The following is a 14,811-nucleotide window of genomic DNA, read 5'->3' as shown; positions in this document are numbered from 1 at the left end:
ACATTTTCATGTTGAAATAAACACTTAAAAATATATGTCTAATGAATTTGTAAATATTCACTATCACATTATTATCATTATTATTATTATTAATATTATTTTGCTTCCCTACACTTTCCTCTGCCTTTTAATTTTTTTGGTTATTTTCTGCCTTTATACAATACTATGTGTCCATTGGTGGATAGATATGCTTAATTAAAGAAGAAGGTCAATTGCTCTAGCTCTTGACAGAATGCATTATTTCAAGTAATAGAGATAATTGGCATAATCAGTAATGTCTTGCATGATTTCCCATTTCCTTGACAAGGTTTCTAAACAGCAAGCTTTTGATTATTTTGTTTTCTGAAGTGATGGCTTCACCTGCATAATTTCCTTGGTTTCTGGATGATGCTGTAACATAGCTTGTGAAATTTTAAAGGACAACCAATGGCTTCTTCTGAATGTTCTTTGCAGCAGAAAAATCTTTGGTTATAGAAAGTTTTAAAATAGCCAAAGTTGATTTTCTCTCTAAATTCATAGTACAGCTAAGTGTTAATAGGAAGTTACACAACGAAAAGGATAACTGATTTAACCATTGATCTTTACATTTCCCATAATTCTATTTTGTTGTAATGTTTCTGGTTAACAAGAAGTATGAGGAGTTTCTCTGGTGAGAATTGAAGGTCAGAAAAGAGACAGCAGCCATTTTATAACACACACACAGATACTAATCCACTGACTCACTCACTCCCTTAATGTGATGCAGTAGCTGGGCCTGCAATTGCTGTCACTTGCCCCAGAATCTTTCCTCAGTTTCTCTGATTCTTTGGCCATGTGTATTTGTGTTTAGTTCTGTGATAATAGGTCCTGGATTCGGCAGCACACCCTCATCATCAAGGTCAAAGGCTACAAGAATGAAGGCGGTTTCTGAGCTTAAGTCTTTCAAGTATATAATTAACCCTTTATCTCATTCCCATAATTCTTTGGAGATTTATGCTACCAGCATTACACAAAGATGATTTGATAACTAGGAACTTGTTTACTGAATAGTACTGCACATTTTAGAGGGCAGTCATACAAATTCCTGAACTAAAAACAACTATCATGACTGAACACTTCATTTCTCTCCCTCAGCTTGCGGAAGTAATTTTTAAGCAGATGATTCCAAAGAGTTAGTCTAAGATGTATTTTGCAGTAACTCTTTGCAAATATAGCCTTAGAGCCATATTTTAATGCTGCAATTCTATAAATGTATATAAATATAAAACATTTTATTGTAAATGTAGTTCTATATGACTGGAAGACTATATGTCTGTTGTTTACATAACATGTCAAGAACATCAATGCAGCTAGCATTTTGGAAAATTGGCCAGCAATATTTTAGAAAATCAAGGAAGAAATGAATTTCTAGACATATTAGTTTGTTTCTGGAAACTCACTCTAACTTCTGTTGCTGTTATTTTTGTTGTGTCTCAAATTGAAAGTTGTGCTCTCCAATTTGTGGAAGAAAAATCATTATTTCATTGCACAAGAGATTTTAAACAACATAATATGGCAAAAGGTCAATGAGCATAGTATATTTTTAGCTTCTGTTTTGAAGCTTTTAAGGAGCCCTTGTAAAATGCACCACCAATCATGAAACAGGATCCAATACTTTTCAGTACAATATGTGCAAGACATGGGCATTCCTAAATTTCTTAGAAAGGTTGGAGGACAATTACAAAGAAAAACCTCATATTATAAAGTTGTCCAATACAATTCTTTTAAGACTCAGAAATATTATAGAAAGAGTAATTATGGCCTTTCTGATTCCAACTGTGCTCCTGAAGAAATCATCCACAAAATTAAAGTGTCAATTCGTTGGAAAGAATATATTATAGTCACTTAGTAGCTTTGAGAAGTATTAGAGTTCCTTTTCTCCTTTCTCAATGTTTTAAAATCATGCAGCAGTATTTTATTTAAGTGAACAGACAGACATACAATTATCTGATTTCAAGTTTACTGATAAATATCTGTGTTACACACTGAGATGCAGAGTTCAGATGACCCTCCTAAAAAGGTCATCCTGCTTTGAAGTGTGTGGTTAGCTGATGGCCTCCAGCTGTGAGAGGCCTCAGTGGAAGAAAGCCTGAGCTTTTGGGCCAGGTCATGCTCTTGTTGAAGAGGGTCTCAGCCAACGACTAAGCAAGAACAAAGTCTAGCTATTTCTGCCCAATATCAGACTTCTCTAATGACAATACTTGCTGTAAACCCCCTTGTTGGGCTGGCAGGGACTTTGTCAGGTCTGCATCATTGTCTGATGGTTTCTCTCTGCATCACTCTCCAATAAATCTTTCGTGCTCCTAACCGTATCAGTGTCTGCATCCCATAAAACACCAGCACAAATGGTCCACAAAAATAGGTGGGAAACATGGAATTTGAGGGCATAATCACTTTTGACTGTTTTTCTGCAATGATGACCCCATGTTTGGTTGTTGGTGGAGTATAGACAGCCACTTGTAGAATGTGGTAATATAATTGTTAAAACATTCACGCATGCTAAGTTGAGAAAATTTGCCGACAGAGACCATTATACTGGTCAGTATAATGATTTAGATATTTTAAATTTCCTAGTGATAGGTAAATAAACCAATCACAGAATTTTGTTACTGCTACTCACTAAGTTACATGGAAACCCTATAGACTGAGGTTACATTCTTCTCAAGGTGGCTCCCAGTCAGTGATCAGGAAATGTGAATACCATAGCCTGGCCATTTCTGCCCAATGTAGGACTAATGGTCGGTCTTTGCTACCACACTTCCCATTGAGCTGGTAAAGACTTTCAGGTCCCCATCACAATCTGATGACTTGTCTACCCAATCTTGCTTCCTCCCCTTTCCTTTCACAAGTGTTAATCACCAATAAACCTTTTGTACTTCTATCTTTGTAACACCATATCCTTCCCAGAGACTCTTATCAGCACACTATGAATCCAAAAGTTTGGTAGGAAATGTGACCAATTAACTACTTTGGCTAATGACATTAACTTACATACTGTAAGATATTCCATATATTAAAAACTTAGAAATGAACTATGTTAGTGACTAAAATATTTCTGATGCTTGAGAAGGTATTTTGAAATTAATAACAAAATCAATTGTCCTAAAATACTAAAAGTGTTTGAGAAAATGATCTGGTGCTTTTCATCTATTTGTTTTCTAATAGTGCAACTCTTTCTTGGTAAACATAGAATATAGAATGTGTACATATATGTATATATATTTAATATATTGTGTAAGGATCATCTTTGAGCTAGAATATACTTCAATTGATAATACTCCTTTCCTTTTAAAAGAACTATTGTTTAGAAGCCATTGACAATAAGGTTAGTATAAAGTAGTATTTTTCAAAGTGTAGTTCATCAATTTGTGAGACATTTTTAGGGAATTCAGAAAATCAAACTATTTGCTTTTTTTTTTTTTTTTTTTACTATTTTGTTATTTGCACTGGTGATGCAAAAACAGTGATGGTTAAAACTGTATCTTAGCATGAAATGAGCTAGTGGCACAAAACTGTTTTAGTAATAGTTGTATTTTTCAGCAGCATGCATTCGTTGAAGGAAAAAATTATTCATTTTAGTACTTATGAATGTCCTTTGTAAAGGAGTAGCAATTACCAATTTTACCATATCTTGACCATTGAATACAAATCTTTTTATTATTCTGCACAATAAATGAAAATTATGCTTAAAAATTTATGCTTCATACTGAGGTATGAAGCTCTATTCATTTGATTTAGTTTTGGAAGTATACATATATTTTTAATAAAAGTATTTGTTCAGGTTAGCATCTACTGGCTTATATGATTTTTTCAATAAATAAATAAATAACTTGCAAAATTGATCTTTTAAATTTCTGATATGAGAAATATCAATAGGTATTGGGGGAACCTGCCCCCAATATTTCAATGTAGGTTCTTTCTATTTTCCATAAGTGTCAGCTGGCTGAGAAATAAAGAGACACAGTATAAGGAGAGGAATTTTACACCTGGGCTGCCAGGGGTGACATCACATATTGGTAGGACCGTGATGCCTGCCTGAGTCTCAGACTAGCAAGTTTTTATTAAGGGTTTCAAAAGGGGAGGGGGTGTAAGAACAGGGAGTAGGTACAAAGATCACATGCTTGAAAAGGCAAAAAGCAGAACTACTAGTAAGGGTCTAACAAAGATCACATGCTTCTGAGGGAACAGGACAAAGGGCAAAAGCAGAACTACTGATAAGGGTCCAACAAAGATCACAAGGCAAAAGGCAAAAGCAAAACTACTGATAAGGGTCCATATTCAGCGGTGCATGTATTGTCTTGATAAACACCTTAAATAACAGAAAACAGTGTTTGAGAGCAGAGAACCTGTCTGACCACAAATTTACCAGGGCGGAGCTTTTCACCACCCTAGTAAGCCCAAGGGTACTGCAGGAGACCAGGGCATATCTCAGTCCTTATCTCAACTGCATAAGACAGACATTCCCAGAGCAGCCATTTATAGCCCTCCCCCCAGGAATACATTCCTTTCCCAGGGTATTAATATTAATATTCCTTGCTAGGAAAATAATTTAGTGATATCTCTCCTACTTGTACATCTGTTTATAGGCTCTCTGCAAGAAGAAAAATGTGGCTCTTTTTGCCCAACCCCACGGGCAGTCAGACCTTATGGTTGTCTTCCCTTGTTCCCTAAAAATTTCTTTTATTCTGTTCTTTTTCAAGGTGCACTGATTTCATATTGTTCAAACACACATGTTATTACAATCAATTTGTACAGTTAACACAATTATCACAGTGGTCCTGAGGTGACGCACATCTTCAGCTTACGAAGATAACAGGATTAAGAGATTAAAGACAAGCATAAAAAATTATAAAAGTATTATTTGGGAACTGATAAATGTCCATATTAAAATGAAATCATCACAATTTATATTCCTCTGCTGTGGCTCCAGCCAATCCCTCTGTTCGGGGTCCCTGACTTCCCACAACAAATAGGTGTAACTTACATACACAAAAGTTATTTGAAGCCTCAGACTTTTAATTCGAACATAAGACCAAAAAAAAAAAAAAATTCCCTGAGAGTTGCTCAATAAATAATTTCCTTTCCTGTAATTATAATTTGTAAGTCACAGAAAATTTGGATATTCCTAAGAAAATGTACAATATTAAAATCAGAATAATTGGTAAATAATAAAGATTCTGGAAAATACATCATAATTTTGAAGTCCATTTGGTGATAGGATAAAGAACGATACAAGATTTTATGTTTTGAAAATTTGAGTTAATTAGCTCCACTATTAGCCACTTTAACATTTTATTAACTTTTTTTTCCTTTCTTGTAACATGATAGCAGAATAGGAGATTACGAGTTTACTTGCCCCTACATAAAGCAGCAATTTGGCAGTTACCTATAAATGAAAATAACAGTGGAAGTGCTCAGGACTCCACCTAAGCTATAGCAATGCAGTGGAAGGAAAAACACATTACAACGATAGGAAGAATAGGTTCATTTTTCCTGTATCATCCCTATCTCCTGGGCCAGAACGGCTCATCATGAAGACAGAACCCCCTGTCTCATGAGTGCTCCCTTACAAGAGAAAGAAAGTAGGGAGAACAACCATCTTCCCCAGCCTACTAGGGCACTACCCAAATGACCAACTACAGTTTCACTCAATCCACATTGCCTGGGAGATCAACATAGCTGAGATACCTAGAGACAGAGTGGAAAAAAGAAGAGGGATAGGGTCTATCAGTGTTAGCCATGAAGCAGGAACTATCCCAGTTCTTCTGATGACCTCATCAACCCTTAAGGTCCTCATGAATGCCCTGCAGCTTCACCACAGTGTTCAACATAGCAGCCCCTAGGAGCTTGTATTATAGAATACCTTAGAAGCTTTTCCCCTGAGGAAACTGACAGCCAGAATAGCTGCAGCAAACCCCCTAAAGATTTTGCTGCTTAGAACATTGTAGTGTTTTTTTTTTTTTTTTTTCCTACACAGTCTCCAGGTGCTTGTGCCACCACTCCTGCCCTCCTCATTCTTTATTCAAACCAGCTGCTGCTTTTAAGGCTTATCTACCCCAGAACCCCAGAAAACCGACTACACATGTGCCCACAAATGGCCCTGGGCTCCCTGCCACTGGCTTGGTTTTCATATAGGCAGATGTGAGTTCCTGAGGCTGACCCCTACACTCAGGTTAGTATATGCTACCAGCTCCAGTCTCCACAGCTGTGCCTGCGTAAATAACTGGTCCTCTTTCCAGGTGCCTGCCCAGACAATCATGCTTGCATACAGTTAGTGCCTGCAACTGTATAGATGTGTACACCTCCAGCTTGGGTCACAGCTGTCCACTCACATACAGCCACCCTGACTCCTGTAACCAGCACATAGCTGGCTCCTGCAACTTTACATGTTCACATTGTCAGCCACCAATATTATACATGCACTCACAATCAGCCCCTGCCTCTGCTGCCATGCATGTGACTGCAGCCAGGACCCATAGTTAGCTCTGGTCTCCAGTGCTACTTGCCCCTGCCTCCTGACACTGGACCTAGAGATGCCATCCCAAGAAACCTTACATCCACAGCAGAATTCCCACAGCTCTTGCCAATAAGGACAACAAACTTGCCAACATCACATTACAGACCACTGTTGCCGAGCTGATGAACTGTGCACCACACGGTCCTGGAGCTGCCGCATACTCCCATAGTTGGTGCCCTGTGCCTCTAGACCCAATGCCACAGCGTGCCACAACATGCGTACACTTGCCCTCTGCAGGTTAAGATTTTTCCTTACCAAAGCAATTCCACCATAATGACTGGAAAAGGTGACTGCTTCTTCAAAACGCACAAACACCTTCATAAAACTACAAGTATCACAAAGAATTGGGAAACATGACACAACCAAAAGAACGAAGTAAATTTCCAGTAACTTACTTCAAAGAATTTGAAATCCACAAATTTCCTGGCAAATAATTAAAAATGATTTTTCTAAAAATCCTCTGTGGATTACAAGAGAACACAAATTGACAATTCAATGGAATTCAAAAAAGAATGCATGAATAAAAAAAGAAGCTCAACAAATAAATAGAAAGGATCAGTAAATTTGAAAAAGAAATTTTCTAAATCAGGTTATCACTCTCAATATCATAAACTAAAATAGAACTAGAACTGTTAGGATTAGTATTCAAGGGGGCTTATTAATTTTTTGTTAACTAATGTTCTTTGAAAATATTATTTTGTACCAAATTCATTTACCCTTATTTTATAAGAAAACATGGAATCAATGTAATGTTCCAATAAAAGGCTTCCTATTCTCTCACACATAGAACTAAAGCACATCCTCGCAAGTAACTTAGCCTGAACTTTTGAAAAGATTTTAAAACATGATTTGCCTTTGAAAGACTAAAAAAGGCATTATTTTATTAAAAGCAATTGAATTTTGGGATGATATAATAAATTGCTATTAATGATCATCTGACTTCCAGAACATTAGAAAATAAACAAAAATTAAATAAATCATTGATGCATATATTTAAATATTGTATTAAGATATGGATATATTCTAAGCCGATTTTGCAATTTGATCAAAATTTCCATTGGACACAAATATAACCCAACAAAACTAAATCAAAGATACAAATTCCATGTGGTCATGATGAATTATCTTTCTAATGAATTTTGTTGATAACTTTTGTATGAATGTTCATCACAGGTATTGGTCTATAGTTTTCTTTTTTTGATGTGTTCTTTTACTCGTTTGGGTATCAGGGTAATACTGGCCTACTGGAATGAATTTGAAAGTATTCTTTCCTCCTCTATTTTATGGGGAAATTTGGGTAGAATTAATATTAGTTTTTCTTCATATGTTTGTAGAAATCAGCGTGAAGCCATTGAGTCCTGGGCTGTTTTCACTGGAAGACTTTGTATTGTCTTCAATATCATTAGTTGTTATTGGTCTGTTTATGTTTTGGATTTCTTTCTGGTTTAAACTTGATAGGTTGTATCTGTCTAAGAATTCATCTATTTGTTCTATATTTTCTAATTTAATGGCATATAGTTGCACATAATAGCCACTGATGGTCCTATGAATTTCTGCAGTGTCAGTTATAATATCTCTTTTTCACTTCTGATTTTATTTATTTGAATCCTTTTTTCTTAGTCTTGCTAAAGGTTTGTCAATTTTGTTTAACTTTTTAAAGAACTTTTTGTTTTATTGATTTTTGAATACTTTTTTGTTTCTATTTCATTTATAACTGCTCAGCTGCTTAAATCTTTTTTTTATTCTACTAATTTTGAGTTGGGCTTGCTCTTTCTTCTCTAGCTCTTTTGGATGCATTGTGAGATTGTTTACCTGAAAAATTTCCTCTTTTTTGATGTAGGCATTTTTATAGCTGTAAACTTTCCTTTTAGTCCTTTTTTTTTTTTTGACGGAGTTTTACTCTTGTCGCCCAGGCTAGAGTGCAATGGCGCAATCTCGGCTCATTTCACCCTCCACCTCCCGGGTTAAAGTGATTCTCATGCCTCAGCCTCCCGAGTAGCTGGGATTACAGGCACCCGCCAATATGCTCAGCTAATTTTTGTATTTTTAGTTGATATGGGGTTTCACCATGTTGTCCAGGCTGGTCTTGAACTCCTGACTTCAGGTGATCCACCTGCCTCGGCCTCCCAAAATTCTGGGATTGCAGGCATGAGACACTATGCCCTGCCCCTTTTAGTACTTCTTTAGCTCTATTTTATAGGTTTGGATATGTTGCGTTTTCACTATCCTTTGTTTCAAAACATTTTTCAATTTTTAAAATATTTCTTCAGTAACATAAAACACTGATCATGCAGGAGCATATTGTTTAATTTTAATGTAAATGTATGGTTTCCAAAATGTATCTTGTTATTAATTTCTAGTTTTATCCCATTGTGGTCAGAGAAGATGCTTTATACTATTTCAACTTTTTAAAGACTCTATTTGTGACCTAACATGTGACTTATCATTGAGAATGATTCATGTGCTGAGTAAAAGAATGTGTATTTTGCAGCTGTTGGATAAAATATTCTATTTTGATATATATTGCAGTTAAGTCTGATATTTCTTTGTTGATTTTCTGTCTGGATTATCTGCCTAATGTTGAAAGTAGAGTGTTTAAGTCTTCAGTTCTTATTATTTTATTGGGGCCTGTTTCTCGTTTTAGCACTAATAGTATTTGCTTTATATATCTGGGTACTCCAGTGTCTGTGCATATATACTTAAAATTGTTATATTGCCTTGCTGTATTGACCACTTTATCACAATATAGTGACTCTCTTTGTCTCTTCTATTAGTTTTGGTCTTGAAATCTATTTTGTCTGATATAAGTACAGCAACTCCTACTCTTTATCGGTTTCCATTAACATGGAATATCTGTTTCCATTTATCAATTTTCAGTTTATACGTGTCTTTATAGGTGATGTGTATTTCTTATAGGCAACAGATCAGTTGGTAAATTTATACAGTAATGTCTTTTGTCTAGAGAGTTTAGTCTATTTACATTCAATGCTATTTCTGATAAGCAAAAACTTATTCTTGCCATTTTAGTTTTTGTTTGTTTGTTTGTTTGTTTTCTGGTTGTTTAGTGGTCTTCTCTTCCATCTTTTTTTCCTTCCTGTCTTCCTTTAGTGAAGGTAATTTTCTCTGGTAATATAATTTAGTTTCTTGCTTTTGTGTGTGTGTATCTGTTGCATGTTTTTTTCTTGCTTTTGTGTGTGTGTATCTGTTGCATGTTTTTGATGTTACTATGAGACTTGCAAATACTGTCTTGTAATCCATTATGTTAAGGTAATAGCAATGTAACATTATTTGCATAAACAAACAAGCAAAAACAAAACTAATGAAAACTCTATGCATTAACTTTGTCACCCTGCCTTTTAACATTTTATTTTTTCTAGTTACATCTTATTTTACTATGTCTTTAAAAGTGGTTTTAGTTATTTTTTATTGATTAATCATTTAGTCTTCCTATTTAAAGTATGAGTAGTTTACACACCACAGTGTTATAATATTCTGTGTTTCTCTGTGTAGTTACTGTTACCACTGAGTTTTATACCTCGAGGTGATTATTTATTGCTAATTAACATCCTTTTCTTTCTGATTGAAGTACTCCCTTTTGCATTTCCTGTAAGACAGATCTGTTGTTGATAAAATCTCTCAGCTTTTGTTTGTCTGGGAAAGTATTTCTACTGAATGAAGGGTATTTTCTGAGGATGTACTATTATAGGGTAAATGTTTTTTGCATTTGTTTCTTGTTTTTTTAATTTACCACTTTAAATATGTCACATTGCTCACTTCTGGCTTGTAAGGTTTTCACTGAAAAATCTGCTACCAGAAGTATTGACGCTCCACTGGATGTAATTCGTTTCTTTTCTCCTTTTGCTTATGATTCTTTATCCTTCATTTTGGGGAGTTTGATTATTAAATGCCTTGAGATAGTCTTTTTTTATTTAAGTCTGCTTAGTATTCTCTTACCTTCTAGTACTTCAATATTGATGTCTTCTTCGAGGTTTTGAAAGTTCTTTGTTATTATCGCTTTGAATAAACTTTCTACCCCATCTCTTTCTCTCCCTCCTCTTTAAGGCCAATAACTTTTAGATTTGCCCTTTTGAGGCAATTTTCTAGGTGCTGTGTGTTTCATTGTTTTTCCTTAATTCTTTTTTCTTTTGTCTTCTCTGATTGTGTATTTTCAAATATCCCAACTTCAAGCTCACTAATTATTTCTTCTGCTTGATCAGTTATGTTACCAATGGACTCTCTTACAGTATTTAGCATGCCTATTGAATTTTTCAGCTGCAGAACTTTTACTTGATTACTTTTGTTTTAATCTCTTTGTTAAATACATGTGCTGGAATTCTGAATTCCTCCTCTTTGTTATCTTGAATTGTTTAGATTTTCCTCAAAACAGTTATTTTGAATTTCATATCTGAATGACTACATATCTCTGTTTTTCTGGGATTGCTCCCTGATGTCTTATTTAGTTCATTTGGTGAGGTCACGTTTTTTTCTGAATTATCTTGATACTCGTAGATGTTCCTCTGTGTCTGGCATTGAAGAGTTAGGTATTATTATAGTCTTCACTGTCTGGGCTTGTTTGTACCTGTCCTTCTTGGAAAGGCTTTGCATATATACAAAATCACTTGGATGTTGTGCTCTAAGCTATATTCGCTTTAGACTGCACCCCAAGCCCAGTAAGACTGTGGTTCTTAGGGCTTACAGAGGTACTGCCTTGATGATCTTGTCCAAGACACAAGAGATTTTTCTGGATTACCAGGCAGAGACTCTTTTTCTTTTCCCTTATTTTCTCTCAAACAAATGGAATCTGTCTCTTAGTTCTGAGAGACCTAACGGTGGGGGAGGAATGACACAAGGAGCTCTGTGGCCACCACTTCTAACACTGTACTGGGTCAGACCTGAAGGCAGCACAACACATGGTCTTGTCCAAGGACTGTTGTAACCACTCCCTGGCTACCACCTATGTTTTTTTTCTCAATGCTCTGAGGTTCTACAATCAGCAGGTGGCAAAGCCAGCCAGTGTTGTGTACTTCATTCGGGGTGGCAAGTTCCCTCAGACCCTGGGTGACTCCAGAGTTGCCATCTGGGAGTCGGGGATTAAAGTCAAAACCTTAGAAATCTACTTGGTGTTCCATTGTATTGCAGCAGAGCTGGCACTCAAACCACAAGTTGCAGTCCTTCCCTCTCTTCCCTTCACTTTCCAAATGCAGAGGAGTCTTACCCCATGGTAAATGCCACCACTGACCCATGGGGAGTACTGTCAGGCTACCACCGATGTTCCCTTAAGGCCCAAGGGCTATTAAGTCAGCTTGTAGTAAAGGGTGCCTTGCTTGGGAATCATCCCTCAGTGAAGTGGGCTCCCCTGGGGCCCAGGGGAGGTCCGGAAATGCCATCCTAGAGTCAGTTTCTGGAATTAGGGACCCCAGGAACCTGCTTCGTACTCTACACACCTGTTGCTGAGCTGGTACCTGAAGCTAGGTGGTCTCAGAGGTTCACTCAAGTCCCTCAACATAGAATCTGGTTATTGCTGCTGGTTATTCAGGGCCCAAGGGTTCTTTAGTTAGCAGGTGATCAATGCTGCCAGGACTGGTTTCTTCCCTTCAAAGCAGCCAGTTCCTTTCTGGCCTGGGATATGTCTAGAAATGTCACCCAGGAGCTAAGTCCTTGAATGGGGATCTCATGACTCTGACCGGTGCCTTATCCTGCTATGGCTGAGCTGCTGTACAAGATGAAAGACACTGTTCTCCTCACTTTTTCGTCTCCTCTCCTCAAGTGGAAGAAACAGACCTGTTTTGGAGCTGTGAGTTGTGCAGCCTGGAATAGGGGTGGAGGAATGCCCACACTCCTTTAGTTGCTCCAGCTGTTGTCTAAGTAGATCACATGACACCCCAGTCTACTCTCTTTGGGTCCAGTTCAGCACTGGGATTTGCCTAAGGATCACGGTCCTTCTAGTCCAGACTGTCTTTCAAGTTTACTTAAAGACCCAGAATACTTTAGCCCTGCTGGCAAGTTTTGTGGGATCTCAAGTTCTGACGGCTAGGATTGGTGATTGCCCTCTGGTTAGGACTGGTTTAAATGCTTATTCTGTGGGCAGGTGTCAGCTGAATTTGGTCCTGGAAATAAGTGTTGTCAGTCTCAGATATTTCAGGAATGGGTCAGGATATATAAAGGGGAAAATAGCATGCTTCATAGAAAAAACACAATGGTAAATTCTCAGATGTTAGCTGAGTTTTTACCAGTTGAAAGATTTATTTAGTTTTGCACAAATTATATATTTAAAAATACAACATACCTTAAATAGGCAAATACTGTACTAAATTAACTTATATTTAAGTCTGCTACTGGAAAGAGATTGACCCATGTTCTCTTGCCTTTTTTATTTCCAACTTTCATTTTAGGTTCAGGGCCTACATGTTCAGGTTAGTTACATGGGTAATTTGCACGTCATGGGGGTTTGGTGTGCAGATTCTTTTGTCACCAAGTAATGACCATAGTGACTGACAGCTAGTTTTTCTTTCCTCATAGTCCTCCCACTCTCCACTCTATAGTAGGACCTGGTGTCTATTGTTCCCTTCTTTGTGTCTATGTGTACTTAATGTTTAGTGCCAACACATAAATGATAACATGCAGTATTTGTGTTTCTGTTCCTGCATTAATTCACTTAGGATAATGGCCTCCATTTCCATCCATGTTGCTGCAAAGGACATGATTTCATTCCTTTTAATGGCTGTGTGGTACTCCATGGTATATATGTGCCCTATTTTCTTTATTCAGTCTACCATTGATGGGCATCTAGATTCATTTCATGTCTTTGCTAATGTGAAGAGTGCTGCAATGAACATACATGTGCATTTGTCTTTATGATAGAACAATTAATATCCCTTTGGGTATATACAGTAATTGGATTGCTGGGTAGAATAGTAATTGTATTATAAATTCTTTGTGAAACCTTTAAAGTGCTTTCCACAGTGATTCATTTACATTCCCACCAGCAGTGTATATGAGTTCACTTTCTCTGCAATCTTGTCAGCAACAGTTATTTTGTGATTTTTTCATAATAGCCATCCTGACTGATGTGAGATGATTCCTTATTGTGGTTTTGATTTGCATTTCTCTAATAATTACTGGTGTGGAGACTTTCTTTAAATGCTTGTTGGCCGTATGTATGTCTTCTTTGAGAAGTGTCTGTTTATGTTCTCTGTCCATTTTTTAATGGATTCCTTGGTGTTTTGCCCTTCCTTCCTTCCTTCCTTCCTTCCTTCCTTCCTTCCTTCCTTCCTTCCTTCCTCTTTCCTCTTTCTTTCTCTTTCTTTCTCTCTCTCTTTTCCTTTCTTTTCCTTCCTTCCTTCCTTCCTTCCTTCCTTCCTTCCTTCCTTCCTTCCTTCCTTCCTTCCTTCCTTCCTTTTCTTTCTTTCTTTCTTTCTTTCTTTCTTTCTTTCTTTCTTTCTTTCTTTCTTTCTTTCTTTCTTTCTTTCTTTCTTTCTTTCTCTCTTTCTCTCTTTCTCTCTTTCTCTCTTTCTCTCTTTCTCTCTTTCTTTCTTCTTTCTCTCTGTCTTTCTTTCTTGTTTCTTTCTTTCTTCCTTTCTTTTTTTTTGACAGAGTCTCACTCCATTGTCCAGGCTGGACTGCAGTGTTGCAATCTTGGCTCACTGCAGTCTCCACCTACCAAATTCAAGTGACTCTCCTGCCTCAGCCTCCTGAGTAGCTGGGACTACAGGTGCATGCCATGCCCGGCTGATTTTTTGTATTTTTAATAGAGACAGAGTTTCACCATAATGGCCAGGGTGGTCTCGAACTCCTGAGCTCAGGTGATCCACCTGACACGGCTTCCCAAAGTGCTGAAATTACAGATGTGAGCCACTGTGCCCGGCCAACCTGTTCATTTGTTTAAGTTACTTATAGATTGTAGATATTAGAACATTGTGGGATGCATGACTTGCAAATATTTTTTTTCCATTCTTTATGATGCCTGTTTACTTTGTCGATATTTTATTTCACTGTGCAGAAACTCTTTTAGTTAACTTTGTCTCGATTGTCAATTTTTGTTTTTGTTGCTATTGATTTTGGAGCCTTTGTCATGAAATATTTGCCAGGACCAGTGTTCAGAATTGTATTTCCTAAGTTTTCTTTTAGGGTTTTTATAGTTTTAGGTTGTACATTTAAGTCTGTAATCCATCTTGAGTTGAATTTTGCATATGGTGAAAAAAATAGTCTCAGCTTCAATCTGTTGTGTATTTTTAGTCAGTTATCTCAGCACCATATATTAAATAGAAAGTCTTTTC

This window comes from Theropithecus gelada, chromosome X (genome assembly GCF_003255815.1).
Source record: "Theropithecus gelada isolate Dixy chromosome X, Tgel_1.0, whole genome shotgun sequence".
Lineage (NCBI taxonomy): Eukaryota > Metazoa > Chordata > Mammalia > Primates > Cercopithecidae > Theropithecus > Theropithecus gelada.
Note: the sequence above shows the minus strand (reverse complement) of the source record.